The following is a 22932-nucleotide window of genomic DNA, read 5'->3' on the forward strand; positions in this document are numbered from 1 at the left end:
ACCAAAGGTAGAATTTTAAGAGCAGCTGGGGTAAACGAAAAGTCATCTACAAAGGAGAGTCAATAAGACTAAGCTCGGACTACACAGCAGAAACTGTGCAGGCAAGAAGGCAATGGGATGACGTATATAAAGCCTTGAAGGAAGAAAATTGCCAGCCAAGAATTATATATCCAGCAAAACTGTCTCTCAAATATGATGGCGAAATTAGGGCATTTCCAGATAAACAGAAGTTTAGGGTATTTGCAAAAACCAAACCAAAACTGCAAGAAATACTAGAGGGAGTCCTCCAGTCAAAAAATGAATAACATCAGATAACAACCCAAGACTAGAATACAGGACAGAGAAACCAGCTATAAACCCAGATAGGGAAGTCACAAAAATAAATCAAAGCTAAAACAGTAAAAGCAGGGAAACAGAGACTTCAATATGTAAAAGATGACAACATTAAAACAAACAAACAAAAAAGGGCACAATTCCCCAGTCTGGCAATTTCTCTGTGTGTGTGTCTTCATATAAAATATATAAGCTGTTTTCCACTTTGATGTAGTTGGGGGTGCCAGAAGCCCCAGCTCTTATTAGATTTTCATGGAGAGAGCATTGGACAAGGAGTCAGAAATCCAGGCTTTAGAAATCTGTGTCGTAGAAAAATTATGTGTCTTCATAAAAATCATTCTACCTTTCTGAACCTCAGTTTCTTTGTCTATATAATGGAGGTAGTATATTTGTCCTGTTTACCCCACAGGGTTATGACACGAATTAAATGAGAAATGCCATGTGGAAAAATGGTATAAATTTTGAAAAGCTATCCATGGGTGTTTTTGATGTTAATGTGCTGGTGTTAATGGACCAGGACATGGTAAACCATAGGGACAGTAACAAAATTTCCTGAGTTCCCCGTGGAAACAGTCTTTATCTTGGCATTGTCTGGCCACTGGCCTTGCTAAAAGAAATATTGTTTTCACTTATCAAACTCCTTTTAATAGTTAACATGCTGACCAAACCAGAAAATCAAACCAGTTGCCATCAAGTTGATTCTGACTCATGGCAACATATTGACCAAAGGGACCCTATTGATATTGTAGATGGCTTAGACAAAGCTTCGTTTTTAGTTCCTTAGCCATTAGAACTACATCAAATACCATTTTCTCTTCTACTAACACCTTTCTAGTTTTTGTTTTTTCTCACGTCAATGCAATATTTGCAACCATGATGCCTTCCTAAGAAGAAGTGTGGCTCTCTCACCTTCTGCCTCCATATCCCTCCCTTCTCCCCTTGTGCATACCATACTGAAGGTCTCCTGCCACACCAAAGATGTACTTATGTCAGTTCCACAAACATCAGTCCTCGGGGTGTGTGTAAACTTTGCAAACAGAATATCGTACTTTCACGATAAGTAACACTTGTTCCCTCTTTGTTTGTGATCTGCATTCAGTCATCATTGATTCTAAATACATTAGATTGAGTATCTAATCTCTATCAAGTTCAGTCTTTGATGTACTGTAAGCATACACTATTGGTAAGAACCCTGGTGATTCATTTTATTAAATGAAGACTCCTTGTCAAGAAATCATACCAGCTCTATCTACCTTTAACCTGCTCTTGTGATGAATTTTCTTATGAAAGGTATGTGTGGGTTTGTAATAATTCTCTTTTCTCTCCATTTAATTTTTGAGTCACTATCCCTTTAAACATGTGGGTGACAAATATTGAGCACAGATCCTCTCTCCAGTGTTGTCAGAGAGAGCTGTGGAGTGGTGGCAGAATAAACAGCGGTGAGTGTTACCTAAGCCAGCCACTGACCAGTGGGTAATTGTAGTCATAGAAATTAGAGGCTTCTCGCTGGAAAGCAGAATTCTTTTCTGAGTCATTCCCAGAGCCTTTGAAGTGGCACTTCCTGTTGTTAAGATCTGTTGTGCTGAGGCAAGATTTTAGCTGCTGGCCCCCGTGGAGGAGACATGCAGGGACCAGAAAACAGTCTCAGGTGCTGGAGCTGGAAGAAATAATTGGATCCAACACCCTCATTTCATAGAGAAGGAAACTGAATGAAACCCATAGGATGTGCTCAGGGTCACACTGCTAGTTGGAGGCCATAGTCCCAGGACCCAAGGATCTGTCTCTGGCTCACTGATTTGGGCTTTATTTTATTATGAAGTTTAAATTTTAACAGTTTATCCTTTTGCAGGGGAATGTAGCCTTCCACAAAGCCCGAAGTTAGACAGATCTGTGTTTGAGTCTATGCTCTACCTTTTACAAGTTTACTGTTCTCCTGAGCCTCAGTTTCCTCATGTAAAGATGGGAAGAATCATGCCCAACTTGTAGGGGTATCATCCTAATTAGTGTACGTGTATGTGAACTGCCTGGTACATGCTAGATTAAAAAACAAGGTATCGTTATTACTCCAGATGATGGGTGGACACCAACTATTTTTAATAGCCACTTGCACTTAATTTGGCACTTGTCTGGCAACCAAGTCGTTTCTTCATTTTTCTAGCTTTGGAGTATATGTAGGTTCAAGGTCCCGATAGGCCTTTCTTGGGAATCAAGTGTTTTACTTCGTAAAGATTTGTAAAACCAACAACAACAACAACCAAATCCACTGTCATTGAGTTAGCTCTTAACTCATAGCGACCCCATAGGTTTTCCAAGGCTGTAAATCTTTACGGAAGCAGACTGCTACATCTTTCTTCGGCAGAACCACTGGTGGTTTTGAACCGCCAACCTTTCAGTTAGCAGTCAAGTGCTTTAACCACTGCACTGCCAGGGCTCCTAGCAAGATTTCTAGAAACCCAATAATCTGGGTATCTTTGCAAAACCCTGGATTGTTAGGAGGGAATCTCAACCTCCTTAGACACTGAGGACAGGAAAAAATAGTTCTGTGTTCTTCACTCAGCATCTCACGGGCAACTTCAGTTGTCTCAAAAGAGAGAGAACAAGGCTGGCATAGGGGGTGAGAGAACCAAGGAGTGGTCAGAAGCCTTGTGCTGAGGTTGGGGGTGGAGTAGGGTTGCACGGTAGGGGAGATACTATCTGAGCTCAGCACCAGCTGAGATGAGCAAGGCAAAGAAATGATGGTTCTCGAATGCAATACTAGCTCAGGGGATGAGAAGATAAGTGACCCACTCAGGGTCTTGGTCCATTCCTTGGGTGTGAAGCTGTCACGGCTCTGCTGAACTGCTGGATTTGAGCAGACCAAGCTCAAACAGAGGCAGTAGCAGATAGGAGGCTAGGGGCTGTGGGTGTACATGTGCGTGTGAATGGTGGTTATTTTCAAACTAACCTAGAGCAAGACTAGTGCCAGTCACCTCTCTTCTTCATTACTTTTCCTAGGAAAAGGGGGTGACAACAGTAACCTTGCTTGGCCTGCAGGCGGTGAGAGAAAGTGTTGCCTAGAACATCTGGGAGCCTGAAGCTTGGCAGAGAAAAGATGTGATAAAAAATATAGTAAGTCAGAAAGGAGACTGAGTTCAACTTCTCCTGCTTGCTGGTGTAGGGATGAGGGTCACTACAACAGTGTGAGAAAGAACTGGCTGGTTTGGCCTTGGATAAACAGATGACCTCAGCTTCTTTTCCTATTGAAGCAGGCTCTTCCCTGCTGTCATGAGAAAAATGAAGGGAAAAAAAAAAAAAAGCAAGAAGGGGAAAATACTGCATCAGAAAGTAATGGAAAAACACAAGAAATGGAGGGCAGAAAAATAAAATGAAGAAAGCAAACTCTCAGGAGCTTTGGCATTCTGTACAGTGGTCCATCCTGGAACTGAATTGAATATGATCCATGAAATGCATCTTTAAATTAATAACATGCTGCTAATGTAAATTTTCCAGTTAGAAAGAACCGTGGCAATCATCTGTGCTTGCTCTTCTCTCTTACAGTTGAGGAAACTCAGGACCAAAGACCAGTAAACTAGTTGCTGTCGAGCTGACCCTGACTCATGCGACCTCATGTGTGTCAGAGAAGAACTATACTCCTTAAGGTATTCAATGGCTGGTTTTTTGGAAGTAGATCACCAGGCCGTTCTTCCAAGGCACCTATGGGTAGACTCGAACCTCCAACTTTTAGGTTAATGTCCTACAGTGTTAACTGTTTGTACCACCCAGGGACTTCAGAGAAGCGAAGGGACTTGTGTGAGGTGAGACAGCGGAATAGGGGCTGAGCGGAAACCACCATCCTGAGTACCAGTTCTCCATGGTATGTTCTTGGTCTCGTGTTGGTTCCAGACATGCAAAGCTCATCTGAATTTCCCCCTTCTCTGCACCTCTTCCCGTCTCCACAAATCATTCCACCACAAGTTGAGTGGCTTCTGCCAGCTGGGAGTGCAAGGGGGTTCCCACTGAAGTCAGGTGTGATGCCAAGGAGAAAAGACATGCTCTCTCTCCCCAGTCCTAGACTTGTGCCCCAGAAGAGGCCATCTCAAACAAGGTTTGGGCAACGTGGTTTGACATAAGTCAAGAAATAACAACCGTGGTCCTGATTCTACAGCTATGAAATGCTGTTTTCCTTGCACAATTTTCACAGCTTAACCTCCTAACTTAACGTTCTGCTCTCTCTCTTTGCCTGATCCATCCTACTCATTACTGTTGCCAGAACTTCTTGTTACTCTTCTGGTCACAACTCCTCTGCTCTGAAATCTTTGCTGGCTCTCACTGACCATGGTTTAAACAAAGCCTAATCTCCTTAGCTCAGCATTCAAGCTCCAGGGGAGATGAGTTTCACTTATTTTATATCCATTGAGCTTGTAATGAAAACTGCAAGCAGTTGAACTGGGCCCCAGATCAATTTTGATTAGGATCACCTTATACTTCATTTAAAAAAAAAAACAAACAAACCGATCTTCAGATCTTTGCTATGGCATTTAAAGCAAGGTTTACATGGACCACCCCAAGTGATATGATGCAGTCCTATCATCAGTTATGCCTTAAACATTCCATTTAAAACCAGTAATAGCCTATGTTTTAACTAGAAATTGGTCCTACATACAAGCTGAGTTGTGAGACTAGGCTGGCAGATTTCATTTTCTAATGACTGTAGGAAAGGCTTGATGCCTCTTAAAAGTAGAAAATCACCTAAAAAGTCCAAATGGGTGTCTGTATATAAGTTAGACCTTTAGGCTTGGTCCAGTTGGGATCCATTAGTTAATGGCATCACGATGATGACTCTTGAAAGTGACTTCTGAAGACTGGGGACAAATTGGATGATTTAGAGCTGAGACAAAGCCAATTGTTTATTTGTGTGTGAGATGGGCATCTTATCTCACTCCCAATCTTTGATGCAGGAATGAGATACAGCTTCACATTTCACTGCCCAGCAAATGCCCTCATGCCCCACCCCCAACTTCAACTTTCCTTTTTAAAGCAAAGTGCTTGAAAAAGAATGTAACTTCTTTCCTTCTTAAAATTTTTTTGTTACTTAATTTTCTTTTTCACTCACGCACTGAACATCTTCTTAGTATATATACTCCACTCCGTCAGCAAGATTAAAATTTAGGATTCTCTTAAACTGAACAAAATGACTTTTCAAATTACTTCCCTTTCATTCAAATCTTCCATTCTGTTTAGTTTGCTTAATCAACATCCTTCTGCTACCAGTTCTCCCTTACAGCGTATTAGTCTTGCTGTGCTGTGTTACTGCTCTGGAATAATTAACCAGTCTCAGCTTTTGCCGTTAAGGAAATAATTCCTATAGGCAAGTGAAATACATACTGAATTTCTAGAATATTAATTTGTTTTAAGTCAAGATATGTAGTGTATATTGCTGACACTTTGGAAGAAATGTGTCTTCCACAACCACTCATGGGAACCTTGAGCATTCAGGCCTTTGCTATCTTAAGTGGTGACTTGAATTATGTGGGTCAGTTGGGCCTGTAATTTTGTTTATTCAACAGATATATGAAAGGAATTGGAATAACTTCACTGATTAAAAAAAATTAAACAAAAGCAACTACAATCCTCCAATTGAATATAATCCTCCAAGTGCCCTAGATAATTGGGACTTGATATTGATTTTATATCAACAGTAATTTCAGTGTAGTGGTTCCTGTTGGTAGTTCCTAGTCTGTGTTTTTTCCCCATTATAGCATCAGTTCCTAGCATTTTTGTTGAATAAATGAATAACTAAATGAGTAAAGAGCCAATATTTCTCCCTTTCTTAGATGGAGCAACTGAGGCCTAGAAAAGGTATGACTTGTCCAAAGCCCCACACCAAGTTTTTGGATCTCTAGATCTAATCCTTTTCTAAGCCCGTGAAGGTAGACCTGCAAAGCCATTCTTATCATCCATCCACTCATGTAAAGTACATTAGGATTGGTATATTCCTGAGAGATCTTTTCAAATGTGCATAAGCAGGAAGGGGAGGACTTTGGTATTAGATGGCTTAGTATTTAAATCTTGACCCTACCACTTCCTGGCTATGAGACCTTGGGTAAGTCATTCAACTTCTATAATCTTCATCTGTAAAAGGAGGATAATAATACCTACTTTATAGGATATGGAGCCCTGGTGGCACAGTGGTTAAGAGCTATGGCTGCTAACCGAAAGGTCAGCAGTTGGAATCCACCAGTTGCTCCTTGGAAACCCTATGGGGCAGTGCTACTGTGTCCTATAGGGTCGCTATGAGTCGGAATTGACTCGATGGCAATGGGTTATAGGATTAAGTGAGTAAATGTGAGCTATTGTTATTACTTTCAGAAGTATTATTATATAGCTATCTAATTATCCATGACTTTAAGAAGAATGCTCGATAACTTGCCATATTGAGATCATACGTGTGAAGAGTCGACCTCATATTGCTCAAATGGCAAGTTCTCCTTAGATTCTTAATGTACTGTGATGGCACCAGCCATAGTATTTATTTGTCACTGTAGTTTGGAACAGAGTTTGGGGCAGGAAGGAAGAACACAGGCTAGTCCTGAAGACAGTATTGAAACATGGAAGTTTTGTCTCTGTTTTGACAGTTATGTTCTAGAGTGGCATATTTTAGTCATCTGTATTAGGAATTTATTTCTGGCATGACAGACTATACCCATTCACATATTTTTTCTCTGTATTCTGTTGTGGGAATATGAAGTGTGTCAAAGTCTATGTGACTGGGAAAGAACTTAAAGTGAATTCCAAACTGGCTGTGTAGTCTGTGCCTCCTTAGAGCCAGGGTAACTAGTCAGTTCAAGGGGAAAAAAGGACAAGGAAAATGGTTGTTTGGCCTCTTTTAGAGACAACAATGTTGTCTTGATTTTTTAGAAACAGTTTCGAGTTGGCATTTTGTAGATGAGTCACAGTCACCTCATGGATGTTGTCTGTATTGAGAATGAGTAACAGATGCGTTTTCAAATGTCAGGGTTCCCACATGGAGATTACTGACAAGGATAAGCTAGACACAGGTGCACTCAGAGCAAGGTCAGATCATGGTACCCTCTGAAGTGGAATAAACAGAATCAGCACAAAGTACAAGAAGAGTTCCTCCTTACAGAAACAACCCAACCTCTCTGGGATGGTTTATTCATAATCGGTGGTTAAACCAGGCCATCTACCAGAACTCCCTAGAGGAGACTGACATATAACTAATGTAAGATGGGATATAGGTTCAGTAGTTACATGTCTGATGTAGCTTCTAATAGAAGATGGGAGATAAAGTCTCCATCAACTACTGAAAGAATTTGGCAAGGTTTCTCTTCCACTAGGGAAAGAGGGTCACTATGACCTGACTGCAATGGGTTGGTTTGTTTGGTTTTTGTTGGGAGGGAAAGAGGATCAAGAGCCTCTATTTGAATGGCACAACTATTCGAGTAACCTGAAAGGTGTTTTGGGTGAGAATTGGGAGAATTCTCTAGTCTCTATCACAGCCTAGATGGCACACCGCACGAGACTGTCTGTCCAACTCCAGTAACCCTGATTTATGCCCCATGGGTTATCTTTGATCACTCATTTGGCTTTCTTGGTATCCTAATGCTAGGGAGTGTAGCCTTGGGTGAAACATATAAGCATTCTCACATTGTATGTGGTTATATTGGCGTCTGGTTTACGTATCAGTCTCCTGGGAGTTGGGAAGCATGGCTTAGTTCTGCAGAGCTAGATCATTCGTAGTATAACTGAGAAAATCAAGTTTCCATACTGAATAATCCTGCTCACACTGTGAGGCAATCATGCCGCTTCCCTGCCTAAGAAGGTAGTTCTTGGGTTTTTTTCTCCTCCTTCCCTGCTTCTCTTTTCAATATAATCTTTATTGCACCACCACCTATTTTGTCTTAAAACAATTTGTCAGAAGTAATTAAAACAGAAAATTTAAGTTCCATTCATTTTATTTAGGAAAAAAAATCTCCTGTCACTGTAAATTTTGTCTACTCTAAATAAAATGCATCACACTGATCAATTCAGGCACAACACCTTGCCTCTGAAGCAGAAATGATCTGCAAACTCTGAAACCATTTTTCACTTTCTTAGCTATGCTCAATCTTGCTTAAATCCATCCAAATATTTAATTGTCTGGTCTCTGGGATTATGAAGCCACTTATAGTAAACTTGGGATGAGCTTTATTCTCAAATGATGGGAGCCGTGGAGTCTGTCCTCTTTCTCCTTGGGCACACTCTTTTCTGTGCTGATCTCTGCTTGAGCAATGGCCATTGATCTTATATATCCTCTGGACTACAAAGTGTATTACACTCCTCCATACCAGCTTCTTAATATGTTAGATGGACCAAGAAATGGGAGATAACATGTTGTGGACGCTCAAGCCCTGGAATGAACCTCTGAGCAGAATGCAGTCAGTTGTTTCCATCCATTGTTATGGGGTTATGCAATGAAGGGGTGTGTTTAAGGTGGGAAAATGACATGTTATTTACCCCTGGGAAGCAGCAGCTTTGTGTCCAGGGAAAAGCACTGGACTGGGTATCGGGAGATCTAGTCACAATTCTGCTTTTAGCTGTGCAACCTTGGGCAATTGGCTTTACCGCTCTGGGTATCAATTTCCACTTTGTAAAATGAGTGGATTATTTTAAGTGATGTCTATTGCATGTATATCGGATTGGATTGGACGAATGCGGCACAGAGCAGAGCAAGGGAGGAAAGGTGGCCGGAGAGAATGACAAGCAAGCAGTCATGGCCTCAGAAACCTAAATGTGCACAAACTAACTTGACTATGAGGTGAAATTTAAGATCATAAGCCTGGATAATTAGGAGCTTGCAGATGGGTGAAAAATTCAACCCTATTACAAAGAGGGCTGGTGCTCTAGAATCTGAAATCCTATTTCTGATGTGCTCTGTGCACAGGCAGCTTCATCTTTCTGAAGGCTCCCTCATCTAGAAAATAGAGAGGCTGTGATCATTTATATGCAAGCATGAACAGCATATTATTTACAGAACTACCAGAGATTAAATGGCTTCTGTTCAGGCGGTGCCTCTATAATCTCTGGCAGTTTGAAGAGAGGAGGCAAGGGAGGGTGAATGGGGGTGGGGGTGGGCCGGGGAAGATGTCATGCCCACGTGTTGGGTATGGTGCTTGTCTGCATTTCTGAAAGGAATGCTCTCGTGTAGAAGCAGCCCACGATCTTATCTATCGCTTGGTTGTAATGAAGGAACTACATCTTAACAGTGAGCAGTGGAAAACTTGAGAACTTCATAAATACTTAATAATCACACTACATGGTATATTGAATTATGCTCAAACACTGAATAAAATTTATGAATGCAGCACAGAGGAGGGCAAAGTGTCCTTGCACTGCCACTAATTTGTTGGCTGACCTTAGGCAAGTCACTTAACTTCTCTGAGTTTTAATTACTTCACTGTAAAACATAGGGAAAGGAGAAGGCTGAGATGATTTCTGAGCTCCCTTCTAGCTGTAAGATTTGACTCAATGATTCTGGGGTCTGCCACGAACCGGTCATGAATTCAGTGATATTCCTAAAATACCGGTTCAAAGGATAAATACATCCCCCCAGCTGCATTCAAGGCTCTTTAGCGTCCTCCCAATATAGCCTCCCACCATTTCCAGCCAAGCCTCTATCTAATCCTATCAGTCTGCACACAAGCCATTTCTGTTTGCACTTCCAGCCTTTGCTTATGCTGTTCCCTTTCTAGAATAGTCTTCCCTTTCATTTACCACCTGGGAAAATAATTACATACTGTCGTGGTTTGAATTATGTCCCCCCAAAAATGTGTGTATCAATTTGGCTAGGCCATGATTCCTGGTACTGTGTGATTTTCCTGTATGTTGTAAACCTGCCTCTATGATGTTAGTGAGGGAGGATGGGTGGCAGTTGTGTTAGTAAGGCAGGACCTGATCTACAAGACTGGATTGTGTCCTGAGGCAATCTCTTGAGATATAAAAGACAGAAGTGAGCAGAGAGACAGGGGGACCTCATACCATCAAGAAAGCAGTGCCAGGAGCAGAGCGCGTCCTTTGGACAGGGGTCCCTGCGCGGAGAAGCTCCTAGTCTGGGGGAACACTGATGAGAAGACCGACAGAGAGAGAAAGACTTCCCTTGGAGCTGACACTTTGACTGTGAGGAAATAAACTTCTCTTCGTTAAAACCATCCACTTGTGGTATTTCTGTTACGGCAGCACTAGATAACTAAGACACGTACTGTCCAAGGTACAGTTTAATTGTCGTTTTCTCTGTGGAGGTGAATTGTTCCCGGGTCACTCTTATGTGGCTCCTTCATAACACTGCTACAGTATGTGTCACATTGTGTACATACCTAGCAGAATTTACATCTGTCCAACTGTTGGATTGTTGGTGACTTGAGCACAGTGCCTAGACCCATTCTTGTCACAGAGTAAGGGTATATAACACAATGCTTCTTGAATGAACTGCAAAGATGGTGGATTTCAGAATCATAATCCACTGATTCGGGGCCCCCAAATGCCAGTCTTTAGGCCAGGCCTCACATTATGAGCATATTAACTTATTAGGACTCCTTGCTCCAGCTAAAGTTGGAGGGGGCGGCTTGTAGAAGCTCCTGAGGATCAGTTTGAAAACCATGGATTTCTGACCCCATTTTTTTCCTTTTCGATAAAATTATTGGAAGACTAGTAATGCTTCTGAGCTACTGTAGCCTTTACATGAACATGGCTGGATTTCACTTGGGGAAGAGACCAAAAGTAAATTCTCTCTGTCTGTATCAGTTGAAGAGGGGCCCTGGTGGCACAGTGGTTTTACACTCGGCTGCTAACCAAAATGTTGGAAACCCTATGGGGCAGTTCTACTCTGTCCTATAGGGTCGCTATGAGTCGGAATTGACTCGGTGGTGATGGGTTTGGGCTTTTTAGGTTTGCATCAATTGAGAACTTAGGCACCATGAACAGCACATTACTTAGAGCAGTATTTCTCAGTGGAGGAGTAGTGCTATTGGCATTTTGGGTAGGATATTTTTATTGTGCAGGATTGTCCTATCTAGTGCAGGATATTTAGCATTCCTGATCCTAGTCCACCAAAAGTCAGTAGTAACATTGCCCCTTCCCCCCAGGGTCTGTGACAATAAAAAAAATGCCCCTTAATAAGATGGTATTGCCCCACGTTGACAACAATTAAGTTACAGAAAAAAACCAAGAGGTCTCCTATATTGTAAATGCCATTTTCCAGACATGCAAGACTTATCCAAGATCTTCTTAACCCTAAAGACTTTGATTTAGCTGTCAATCCTGATTCCGGACTCTAGCTACCCATTGCCGTCGAGTCGATTTCGACTCATAGCAACCCTATAGGACAGAGTAGAACTGCCCCATAGGGTTTCCAAGGAGCAGCTGGTGGATTCAAACTGCTGACATTTTGGTTAGCATTCTAGCTCTTAACCACTGTGCCACCAGGATTCATGACTGGGCATAAGCAATCTGAGGGTTATTTTTGACTGAGAAGAACTGGAAGAATGGAAAACATCCTTTCCTTTGTATGGACTTATGATTTATAAAAGGAGCCCTGGTGGTGCAGTGGTTAAATGCTTGACTGCTAACCAAATGGTTGGCAGTTTGAACCCACCAGCAGCTCCGAGGGAGAAAGATGTGGCAGTCTGCTTCCATAAAGATTTATAGCCTTGAAAGCCCTATGGAGCAGTTCTGCTCTGTCCTATAGGATTGTTATGAGTCAGAATTGACTCGACGGTAATGGGTTTTATGATTCACAAGGAGCTTTAACAAATGTTATCTCATTGGTCCTTCTTGTGATATGAAGGGAGATTCTGTTACCCCCATTATAAAGATAAAGAAACAGAGTCTTCCTGACAGAGACTGGAGAAACCCCGAGAGTATGGCCCCCGGACACCTGTTTAGCTCAGTAATGAAGTCACTCCTGAGGTTCCCCCTTCAGCCAAAGATTAGACAGCCCCATTAAACGAAACGAGACTAATGGGGCACGACAGTCCAAGGACAAGGACTAGAAGGCAGGAGGGGACAGGAAAGCTGGTAATAGGGAACCCAAGGTTGAGAAGAGACAGTGTTGACATGTCGTGGGGTTGTTAACCATTGTCATAAAACAATATGTGTACTAACTGTTTAATGAGAAGCTATTTGTTCTGTAAACCTTCATCTAAGGTACAATTAAAAAAAAAAAAAAAGAAACTGAGTCTTGAAGAAGTTCAGTGGTGCTGGCTCAGTCTCACAGTCAGTACATTTCAAAGGTGAGATTGGAAACCAGGTTTTCTGACTTCTAGACCATTCCACTCCCCAAAAAGTATCTAGGAAACCAGAGAGGGAGGAGTAGAGTCATGCATTCTATAATTGGCTTTAGTGTTGATGGGATATGTGGCTTGTGTACCAAGCCAGAAACTAGGGATAAAGATTTAAAAAAAAAAATTATGCATTTGGCTGCTTTCAGAGCATTCTCAGATGATTAGACATGCTATATTGAGTGCTAGATTAAAATGAGTCCAGGATGCCCATTAGCAGATTTAGCACACATTAAAATCTGCAGTGAAATAGATGGATACTGTGGTGTATTGTATTCATGACTAATTTAGTGTAAGGTTTAATGAGAAGAAAATGCATTTCACAATATGATTTTGAGTTTTAGTCTTACCCTTGACCCAAGCCCACTATCAGGAAATGGCACTTTGGAATTTCTTTTTCTCTCTTTGCCTTAAAAACTCTCTAGATTGTCACTCACTGTCAAAATCCTGGAGCTAGAAACAGAAGATTCCACAGGACAGTGAAGATGTGGTAGGCTGACTTTTGTAGCCCTAAAAGATACTAGATCCTAAACCAGCATGCATCTATTTCTGGCAATGCTGCCTGGCTACACTTTCTTGAAAAAGGCAGCAGAGTGGTCCTCACTGCATTTGGGAGCCTGCAGAGCACCAATACTGAATGCTGAAACACTGAACCAATTGATTAGTGGCATCAATTGCAAAGACCCAAGAGCCATCTTGCTGGAAGACAATGCACACCCCTATATAGCTTCACCAGAACCAATGACCTAAGGTCCTTTTCACTCCGTTGATCACTCTTCTAGCCAGAAAATGGAGGTAAAATGGAAATTCCCCAAGAAGGTACCTACAAATGCACATCAGTTATGTTAGAGATTCATGGTTTTCAAATAGGCAGTATTGCATGGTGGTTAAGAGTAAAAACTTGATAGGTGTATTTCTTTGGGAAAGTTATTAACAACTTTGGGATCCAAGTTTCTGATCTGTAAAATAGGGATAATAACATTACCAACCTCACAGGATCATAGTAACTGTGAATAAATAAATATGTATTAACTATCATCATCATTATTATTGTTATTACGTTATTGCTACTGAGTGAAGTACTAACGTGAAATGTCAGAATATCCAATGAGTAATAATTTCAAAATTAAAAATCTTGGTTTATTTTGAATTATTTGGAATAAATGGTGCAGAATATGGATTATTCAAGCCCTTGCTCCCGTTTCGTAGAATCATCAAATGTTTCAGTTTGCAGAACCTGGAACACTGTTTAATCCAAACCTCTATTTTAGTGAAGAGGATGATGAAGGCAACAGGAATTAAAACTTTGCCCAAGCTCTTGCAACAGGAGAAAGTAGTTCTAGATTCTTAATCCTTTTCTTCAGGCTCAGAGCTCTAGCCAAGAAATTGCTACCAATTGACTATCTTTAACCAGTGATTCTTTCATCTGGGGTACAAAAGGAAATAATCTGGAATCCAGGTATGTCCACTTTCCAACTGCTAGCAGCTCTGGTGAGAGCTTGGTAGAAGAAGCTAAACTCATTGACTGAACAGCAGAGATACGCTTTCTAGTTACTCATGTCCTTCCAGATTTTCATGACTAATGAAAAGATGCATGATATTTACAGATGCAAAGAGCAGTGGACTGAGAGGGAGGAAACCGTCTTGGGTCTTAATTTTGCTTCTGTCATTACTTTGAGTGACTGTTCTCAGCCTCAATTTCTCTGTTTGCGAAATGAGAGAGTTGGGTTATATGATTGTTTCAAAATATTGGCATAATATTTTGTATAAATATAATCCCTAATGAACAGTTAAAGTCTTTCCAGTTATGAAGTCCATTTTACCAGTAGAATGTTCAAGCACCTGGGTGCAATTTTTTTTAACAATTACTGATTATTTTAAAAATAAACAAAACACAATTTTAAAAAATGAACAGGCCATGGAAACCAGCTTGCTCATTTGTAGGACAGTTGGAATATTTTGCCTTTGGCAAATGAGAATCAGTTAATTCCAGGCTTTTACTTATTGACCTGCTAGAATAGAATGATCTGTTTTTCTTTCATTTTTGTCGGTAATCACCAGCTAAAACTCTTAAAGGGACGCCCAGTTAGTCCTGAAAGGGGATAATATTCTGTGAGTTGTCAGATTGTGATGTCACCAGTTCTCCTCTAATTAATATACAGGCAGTTCCTGGGTTTTGAACCTCCGATTTACTAACAACTTGTACTTAAGAAAAGACTGCCATAATGAGTTAAATACAATGGTTTGTACACACACTCTACTTTGTGACGCTCATGAAAACACTGCGTGGTTTGGAAGTGTTTCTTAAATGTTTTATATGCATAGAAAGGTAAAAAATATATACTAAGACAAACATTTGACTAACTGATGCTGAATAAGAACTGTATGTACCTGTTCTGACTTACCTACAAATTAGACTTAAAGACAGATTTAGGAAGGGATGTCGTTTGTAACCTGGGGACTGCCTGTATGTGCTTTCATTCTAAGATAATCTCCTTCTGAATTTAGGAACAATAGCAATTGCCTGCCACAAGTGTGGAAGTCAACCAAATGCTCACCTTTTCAAGGAAATAACAAGTATCTCTTTAACATGAAAATGGAAAATAACACTGTCATGAATTAAAATGTGTCCCCCAAAAATATGTGTATCAATTTGGCTATACCATGAGTCCCAGTTTTGTGTGACTGTCCACCATTTTGTCATCTGATGTGATTTTCTTTTATTTTAGTCATCTAGTGCTGCTGTAACAGAAATACCACAAGTGGATGGCTTTAACAAAGAGAAGTTTATTCTCTCACAGTCCAGTGGGCTACAAGTCCAAATTCAGGGCATCAGCTTTCTCTGTCGGCTCTGGAGGAAGGTGCTTGTGATGCATCAGTCTTCCTTTGGTCTGGAAGCATCTCAGCGCAGGAACCTCAGGTCCAAAGGATGCACTCTGCTCCCGGCACTGCTTTCTTGGTGGTATGAGGTTCCCATGTGTCTCTGCTCGCTTCTCTTTTATATCTCAAAAGAGATTGGATTAAGACGCTATCTAATCTTGTAAACCTTACAGTATAACCTCATCATAGTGACAGAGTTTACAACACATAATGAAATCACATCAGGTTTACAAAATGGTACACAATCCTACAGTACTGGGAATCACGACCCAGCCAAGTTGACAGATATTTTGGGGGGACACAATTCAATCCATGGCAGTGTTGTAAATCCTATCATTATAATGTTAATGAGATGGATTAGCGGCAGTTATGTTGATGAGATCTAACAAGATTAGATTGTGTTTTAAGCCAATCTCTTTTGAGACGTAAAAGAGAAATGAGCAGGGAGACATGTGGACTTTATACCACCAAGAAAGCAGCACCAGGAGCACAGTGTGTCCTTTGGACCCAGGGTCCTTGTGCCTGAGAAGCTCCTCGACCAGGGGAAGATTGATGAGAAGGACCTTCCTTCAGAGCCAGTGGAGAGAGAAAGCCTTCCCCTGGAGCTGATGCCCTGAATTTGGACTTGTAGCCTACTAGACAGTGAGAGAATAAATTTCTCTTTGTTAAAGTCATCCACTTGTGGAATTTCTGTTAGAGCAGCACTAGATAACTAAGGCAAACGCACAACTCCATTTAAACTGTAAGTGTATGAAATTGCCTGATCACAATGAAATGCAAGACCCTTGTTCCAATGGGGAGGCAACAAGACAATTTTCAGGAGCAAGTTGTCTTGGCCATCACCACCTGTGCCCCCAGTGGGGCTAGGAGTATAGTTGGCAGGGTAAGATTTGATGTTCTGTGTTTGTCTCCTGGTTTATTTGCCTTAAAAAATGCCATAGGGAATATTCATTTCTTGATTGAGGTCGTTGGCTAGATAAGTGTATAGCATGAACTGACTGGAGCAATGGCCTGAATTCAATGAATATTTATTGAGCATCCATAGGAGTTACAAACACCCTTGACCATTGCATTTCTTTGCCAAAATAGGACACTCCTCAACTACATTGTTGATTGAATGGATGATTGTATGCTAGAAGTATGTATTTCAAATCTACATTATCAGCTCTCTTTATTTTCTGGGATATAAAACCAAAGAAACCCTTCAGGCCAAATATAGAGAAAATTCAACACTTTTCCGCTCCAAAGTAATGCTTTTCCGCTCCAAAGTAATGCATTTCCGCCCTTCCAAAATCCTGGCCCTTCCAAGATATAAACAAGTCAATGAAGTGAATAAGCATGATTCCCAACAAAAACTGTTTATTATTAAAGCCAGCTCAATCTACTAGAGGCTGGATCTGACCACCTAACTAATTTTCCCATCAGTAATATAATTCCTGGCAGTCTGAAACACTGGCAGTCTTCTTCCGTAAAGATTATAGCCTTGGAAACTCCATGGGGCAGTTTTACTCTGTCCTACAAGGTTGCTCAAAGGTAGTTTTTTTTTTTTTTTTTTTTTTTTAAATACTAAAATTCCATGTGCAACAAAGGCATGAAAGTGGCATGCTTGACCAGCATCAGGGCTTAGATTATGTCTCAGCTATTTCCCTGGCAGAGCATCTTACAAGTTACCATCCGTGCCTGTAACCAGGGCCCATAAACTAGGGCCCTAGGAAGGAAATAACCTGCCAGAGATCCTGGAACCAGAGATAGAATCTTGTGCCCTTGGTTATGTTCGCTTGACTTCTCAGGTGCTTTGCCAAAGAGAGAGAGGGAAAGAAAAATGATCTCACTGGATTTTCAGGGTGAATAACAGCCATAATAAATACAATTAAGAATTGGGATATTCTGAGGGAATAGCTTCCTCTACAATGCCTGAGCACCGTGTCAGTCTTTGTGTTGTGAGAGAAAAACATTTGTGTAGCAAAATGTTGACCCATTAATAGAAGGCATGGGTGCATTTGTTTCACTTCCTGACCCAGCCAGACATACAAACAAAACAAAACACTCCTACTTGAGGCATAAATACCACAGATGAAGGTGCAGGAGTAGGCAGGAGATGCTAGGTTTGGGAGTAAACGTTAGCTAGATGCTTAAGGCTTTACTCATAACCTCAACTAATTTTACTTCAGTGAACTGAGGGTATAGAGACTCCTTATTTAAGGTCAGGATCCTTAATACAATCTCAAGAATTAAATTAATTACCCTCAGTTTTATTTTAGGTTAAGCAATGTGTGAAAGAATTATTTCTCTTTTCACTGATTCATGAAGTGGGAAGAAACTCATTTTTATTAGTAAATAGTAAAAATGCTCTTTTTTAATCATTCCCCTCATCCACTCATACTAAGGAATATCCATAATGCTTTTTCTTTCATCTCCAGACTCCTATTACCATAATAGGATAATTATTGCAATTGATTTAAAACTACTAATCCAATGGTAAGAGCTGCTTCCGAACCATCGAGAATTCACTAATTTCAATCTCTTTTTTTTTAGTGCTAAGATGGAAATGTTTAGGGCCAAATAAACTAAACCACAAACAATACACAGTATTTCAATCAACAGAACCTGACCAACCATAAATCTTAATAACCAAATGTTTTTTCTTTAATATTCCACTGAAATGAAATAAATAACAACAAAAGCAAAATACATTCATACTAGAAATTAAGAGCATTCAAAAATGCATTCAGCTTAAACTACCCTATTTGTGTAGTGGCTATACTATACCTATATGAAATTATCAACCATTAAAGATTCAATCATGCCGCTTACAAAGTACTTTCATACACCTACAACCTGAGTTTCACAATAGCCCTTTGAGATAGGTATGGCAAGAGTTCCCATTAACATTTTACCAATGAGATCATCATATTATACTTACTAAGACAAGACACACACACACACACACACACACACACACACACACACGAAATTGAATTCTGAATAAGAACTTTCAGGTTATTTCTAAGTTGGAATTCAGGAAAGCAGCAAGCTTAATTCATGAAACATTTTACTCTATAATAAAACTGAATCCACATGAAGCAAACTCCCTATCTCGTATTCTTCAGTGAGACATGGCCCCTCCTTGTCAGCCTGAGTATCCTGAGCATCTTGGGGCTGCTGGAAGCAAGTGGCTTTTTCTCTCTTCTTGGCAGAAGTTTCAAAGCAGAGTCCCAAGTCCTTCCTTCTTCCGGTTTCCTAGTCCTTGATTGCCATGAGAATGTTTTTAGACATTCTAAAGCAGTGCTGTCCAATAGAACTTTCCGTGATGATGGAAATGTTTTATATCTGTACTGTCCAATAAGGTAGCCATTAGCCACATATGGTTGTTGAGCACTTGAAATGTGGTTAGTGTGACTGAGGTACTGGATTTTTAATTAAAATTTAAATTTAACCAGCCACATGTGGCAGGTTGTTACCATATTAAACAGAATAGTTCTAGACAGTTTAAGATTTTGGTTCTCAGGGTCCAAGAGCACTCCAGCAACAGCATCCTTGTAGGATTACCCAATGAGAGTAGGATAGAAGTTACGTAGTTAATTATGTGTTGTGCCTTACTTGGTTCTAGAAGGGGTTGAAGCAGAATGTTGGTATTGAAAAGGTATATAGGATCTTTAAGAAAAGGATAACAAATGGGGGATATGTTGTGGTTAAAAAAATAAGAGACAAAAGAGAATACTAGTGCTATTTTAATTAAATGTGAATTTCTAAACCCTCCATATTGGAGCACAATCCACTTACAGAGAAAAATTTTCCCCTTGCCAATGCAATTACTGTTATTGTTAGTGGCTCTAGAGTTGGCCCCCAACTCATGGTGACCCCACGCACAACTGAACAAATGCCGCCTGGTTCTGCACCATCCCTGTGATCGATTGCCATCCCCATGAAAAGTTGTGGACTGAACCACTGTGATCCATAGGGCTGTCTTAGTCTGGAAGCTCTGCTGAAACCTGTTTAGCATCATAGCAACACACAAGCCTCCACTGACAGACAGGTGGTGGCTGTGCATAAGGTGTATTACCCAGGAATCCCAAATGGAAGACAAGAATTCTATCACTGAACCACCACTGCCCCCATATGCAATTACTAGGGATAGGCTTACAAAAATTCAGTTAATGAATGTGAGATTTTACTATGGATTGGAAAGAGAAGTGAGAAGAAATGAACTTTGGGTTCTGCTGTATGTTAGTTAACTAGAACTCCAGGACTGTCTCTAATAAAAATACCTACTTGACAGAATTGTGAAGATTTAATAACATAATTCGTTCCTAGCATGTGGTCACCCTTAGATAGATATTAGCACTTATAATGATCAGTTATTTCTGCCTAGATCTTTTTTAAGACCTCTCCCAAGTCTCAGTAAGAAGATGAAGAGGCTGCTTACAGTCGCTAATTTTGGAAAAATTATTCTGTTGGGAACAGACCATTGAAGAGGGAATATAGACGCTGTAAGTGCAAGCTGAAAAGTGCTACATTGCCACTCCCACTTGTAAATTGCTACATAGGGAAGGAGAATTTTTACTGTGGAAGGTGGGTCATGTTTCTCAAATGTGCTGGGTCAGGTGACATTGCAGTGGTAGGAATAAAGGGGAAAGAGCAGGAAGAAAAAGTAGTTAAGAGGACTGCTTGTATTTTAGGTGCTTATTATGTAATACTGAACATATTTCACTGAAGCTGATGTTCTTGTCAAAGGAAATCAAAGAAGGCAGCATGGGAGAGCATTTGAGGCACCACAGAGGTAGTGGAAAGGGCATTGGCCCTGGAGTCAAGTCAACTGGATTCTAATCCTAGCTCTTCAATCACATGACTTAGACTGATGACCATCTTTTGGTCCCAAAATTCTGTTTCTTGTAAAATAAGGGTGCTGAACAATCTTTAAGGTGATCCCAGTCCTAACACTTGATAGTATGACTCTAAATATGAAAGCACATGCAGGGTCTAGCCTTCCAGACCCCTGAAGTCCTGCTGCTCTTTCAGGAAAGCCTGCTGGTTTAGTCCTCTAGCCAGTTTCCGTAATCCTGAAGCTCAAGTTGCATGAATAGTGGCGTCTCAAGCAACATGCATAGAAACAGTTGGAATGGTGGGAGTAAGTGCCAGTGGGTGGGAGAACAGTTTAAAGAGAAAAGGGTTGGAAAAGAGAGTAACGCTTATGAAAGAAAATCAGGCCTCCCCCTTTAACATTCTCCTGCTATATTCCCCAATAACATCTATCCAAAGCTTCATGCTAAAGTGAGAGCATGAAAATAGCCAGGACTTTGGAGTTAAGCACACCTGAATTTGAATCTAAGCTCTGGATTCAAGATATCCAACGTCAGTTTCCATATTTGTGAGATACTTCAGCTATTGTGAAGTTTAAATGAGATAATATTGCCTAGAAGATAGTAGCTGTTCAGTAAATATTCTCTTAATTTGGCCTCCCCAAATTGGCTTAATCCTTTTCCCATTTTACCCATAATATAAAGGAAAAGTTAAAGAAATAAACACACAGAACTTCTTAGAGATCCATATTTAGAGGAATGTATATAACATGTAGGATGGGGAGAGCAGGGTGCTGAGGAGAGAAAAAGCCATAACTAGTAGTAGAAAGCCCAGTCTCTCCATTAAGGAGCCTCTCCCTTTGTGTAGCCTCACAATTTTCTGGTTCCTGAAAGCTACAGAAGTGTTTATCAGAATAGCACCCCTAACGGCTTTTTAACACTACCAACAGGAAGACTCACTGCGCAGGCAGAAAAAATAGGAGGCACCACACGTTACCTCGTCCCCACCCTAAGTTAGCAAAGCCAAATCCAGGAGTGACACTCGTTCCTTGTTTCTCCTAAGCGGAGTGTTCTCCCCAAGGGGGAAGGCAGAGACCAAGGAAAGGCAGATCATTATTACCGGTCTCTGTAGGTCGCTTGCCCCACCAGACTCCTCTTACGTTGCTCTAACGCGTTTTTTGATCGAGGGGAATGCTGGACAGCGAGGAGCCTACAGTTCCCCGCCAGTAAGAGCTCCCAGCCTCGGAGAACTTTCAGCACTGCGGACAGCGCCCCTCTCCATAGTCGAATCTTCTGCCCAGGCTCCAGCCTGGTCCTATCTTGCCCCTGGCGCTCTCTCCGACCCCTTATGGGGGCTGGGAAGTGGATTTTCACCCTGTGCCCAAGAATCCCTTTCCCAGAGTCGGTTCCTCTGAGCCTCGCAGCTCAAGACCTCAAAGAACCGAGCTTCTCACAAGTAGGGGGGTCAGGGTACTCGAAAAGGGCGAGAGCCCTTGCTGTTCCAGCCTGCGTCTTTCCTCCGCCTTTCTTGCTCACCTCTGGTCATTGACTTGTATTTTACTCTTCAGTCGCAATAAAAAAAATACACATTTGGGTGGGGAGAGGTGGGGTGACTCAGGAGGGAGATAGAGGTTGAGGGCTACGTCCCGAATGAACATGCTGCCTAACGAGGCCCTCTAAATTCGTGGGAAACAGATGTGCTTGGAGTGGGAGGAGAGAGGAGGCTTTGATGGGGTGAAATAGTGGGGGTCAGAATCCTCTTTCTGGAGCTGTCCCCTTTGGGCAAGGAGCACGTCCTCCTCGCTGTCCCTGGTGTGTCACCTTTCTGGGGACAGATACCCCTCAGGGAGCGCCGGCCTGGTCAGGGCGCCCGGCTCAGCTGGAGTCTCTTTGAAGAGTTTGCTCTCAGGTAAAAGGGCAGACGTTACTCCCGCTCTCCCCTCGGGCTGCGGCCGAAAAAGCGTCTCTGCTTTTCCGTGAGCTCAGTCCGAGGCAGAGAATTGAGCTATCGGAGCAGGGTGCGCGCCGGGGCGGGGAGGGAAAGATGGGCCCGGCGTCTGCGGAGACCCAGGCGGCCCGGACGCTGCTCCCGGCTCCCTCTTCCGCCCCTCGCTCCGGCCGCGCAGGAGCTGCGTGTGCCCCAGCCCGGCCTGGCAGCTCCGGCGAGTCGGAGTTCTGCATCCCTCCTATCCCGGGCACTGCCCAGGACCCATTCCGGGCCAGATCCGGAGAGACCCCCACCCAGCTCTTTTCTTCTTCCAGGGGACCCCTTCCTGGAGGGCGACCTCAGCCTCCGCGCCATGTTCCTGCTTCTCCCCTCCCCGTGGCTTCAGCTCCCTGGTTCATTTAGGGAGAAGCAATCTTCCCCGTCTGGGGGGTCCGGCTGGGCGCCGGGGGCGCAGAGAGGGACAGACTACGGCGAAGGGGGCCGTTCACTCACCGGAGGGGTTGGAGGCGATGGGCAGGCTGCGGGTCAGAGGCTGGCGGTCCACACTTGCAGCGCCAGGCTCAGTCTCTCCGGCTACGATGGGGGTGGTGATGGCCAAGGAAGGCAGGAGGCAGCCGCTGCTGCTGAACAGCTCCTCAATTATTCAGATGGCCAACCC

General features: G+C 42.0%; 1 protein-coding gene across 1 annotated transcript in view; it reads right to left on the minus strand.

Moving 5' to 3' along the window:
* SLC7A14 (solute carrier family 7 member 14) overlaps window positions 1-22918 on the minus strand; it is a 133212-nt gene extending 110294 nt beyond the window's left edge. Inside the window, exon 1 of the mRNA XM_004383461.1 lies at window positions 22767-22918. The gene's annotated coding sequence lies outside the window, so the exon portion shown is untranslated. The remainder of the gene's footprint in view (window positions 1-22766) is intronic.
* Between the last annotated feature and the right edge of the window lie 14 nt (window positions 22919-22932).

This window comes from Trichechus manatus, unplaced genomic scaffold (genome assembly GCF_000243295.1).
Source record: "Trichechus manatus latirostris isolate Lorelei unplaced genomic scaffold, TriManLat1.0 scaffold00110, whole genome shotgun sequence".
NCBI classification, from domain to species: Eukaryota; Metazoa; Chordata; class Mammalia; order Sirenia; family Trichechidae; genus Trichechus; species Trichechus manatus.